The sequence below is a fragment of the Cyprinodon variegatus genome, unplaced genomic scaffold (assembly GCF_000732505.1).
Source record: "Cyprinodon variegatus isolate N-32 unplaced genomic scaffold, C_variegatus-1.0 Scaffold1754, whole genome shotgun sequence".
Taxonomy (NCBI): Eukaryota; Metazoa; Chordata; class Actinopteri; order Cyprinodontiformes; family Cyprinodontidae; genus Cyprinodon; species Cyprinodon variegatus.
In genome coordinates, this window is record NW_015152207.1 from 23,400 (window position 1) to 25,397 (window position 1,998).

A 1,998-nucleotide genomic window follows, 5' to 3' on the forward strand; every position below is an offset into this window, starting at 1 on the left:
AGGTAGATCTGTTTGAGGACATCAGGTGGGAGTCCAGATCATCTGGCCACACTCGGATAGTGTAATCTGGGGCGTCATTTGGAGATCATGTACCTCATGTGTGGATAGGTGGAGTGGAGATTTGTCATCTCAACAGTCCCACTGGCGGAGGAGGGCAGAGGGTGTAAGGCTCTCTTCTAGCACTGATGACAATGTCCTTGGTTTTAGTACCATTGACTGCTATTGAGAACTCCACAGAGTCAGGAGCCCTCTGCATGACACCTGGCATGGAGCTCAGTCAGTGTGAAGTCATATGTATACTTTACATTAAAAAAAGAGGCAAGACATGAATTAAGACTGTTAATGCATATTACAAATAGTAATGGGGCAGCTTCATCTGGGGGACACCTGCAACACCTGAGATAAAATACAAGAGCCCCACTGAACGAAAGTTATGACTGAAACTACAGTTCTATGAATCCCAGATGACCACCAGAGGCGGTGCTTAAAGCACGAATGATCACCCTTGCGCATGCACAGGTCGAGAATCTTATACCAACATAGTCACGTGTGACCCCCGGTGACACCGGTGTGCCTATATAGTCATGTGACAGTGACAGCTCAGTCCCTTAATCTTCTCGCGAAAACATGATGATTCCAAGGGACCAAGCACTCTGGCGGTCATCCGGGATTCATAGAACCGTAGTTACAGTCGTAACTTTCGTTCTATTTCATCCCTACTGACCCGCAGAGGCGGTGCTTAAAGCACGGATGACTATTACCAACAGAGTCGTAAAGGAATCACACACAGAAACAACAACCAAAAACATGCCCAACTCACTGGGAAGATGGTGTGCGCCGGGACAGGATCCCCTGCATTGGGTGAGGGGTGGCCAAGTTAACCCTGTAAAACCTAGCAAAGGTATTTGGGGATGACCAAGAGGCTCCTGAGCAAATAGCTTCCAGAGTGAGACCAGTCATATCGGCCCATGACACACCGACATCGTACACCAGCGGGGGGTTGGAGGCCCCGCTGAATGTACNCTCACTGGGAAGATGGTGTGCGCCGGGACAGGATCCCCTGCATTGGGTGAGGGGTGGCCAAGTTAACCCTGTAAAACCTAGCAAAGGTATTTGGGGATGACCAAGAGGCTCCTGAGCAAATAGCTTCCAGAGTGAGACCAGTCATAGCGGCCCATGACACACTGACACCCCTGGTGGAATGGCACCGTACACCAGCGGGGGGTTGGAGGCCCCGCTGAATGTACACCAGTTCCACTACATCCACAATCCAACCCCCAAGGCGCTGTTTAGAAAGGGCCTGCCCCTTGCGGGGCCCCGCGTAGCAGACAAACAGATTATTCGACTGACGGAGAGAAGCTGTGAGACTGACATATGCCTTCAGTGCCCGAACAGGGCAGAGAAGCTTATCAGGCCGATCCGTATCAAGGCGAGCAAGCTGGAGGGGCACAGTGTGGCTTGCGGATGAAGCCACTTTAGGAAGAAACGCCGCATCAGGCCAAAGAGTAACACCCGAACCAGCCGGGTTGCAACGGCAGCAGGACTCGTGAACAGAGAGTGCATGTAGTTCACCCACCCGTTTCGCTGAGGCCATGGCGAGGAGAACAGCTGTCTTCTTTGACACACACTTAAGGCTTGCCTCCACCAATGGTTCATAGGGAGGAGAGCGCAGGGCAGCAAGGACAATAGAGAGGTCCCACACCGGCACAACAGGGTGTGTGGGAGGGTGCAAACGCCGGGCACCCCTCAAAAACAAGGAAACGTCCTTGTTACGACCCACCGTCTCCCCACTCACCACCCAGTGCCAGCAAGAGATGGCAGCCACATAGACTTTCAGAGTGGATGGAGAGCTACCTTGAGAAAGCAGTGCTTGAAGGAAGGTGAAAATAACAGAAACAGGACAGTGTACAGGGTCCTCATTTCTTTCCTGACACCAGCGGCTAAAAGCCTTTTACTTATGGGCGTACACCAGACGCGTGGAAGGGGCCCTGGCATTAG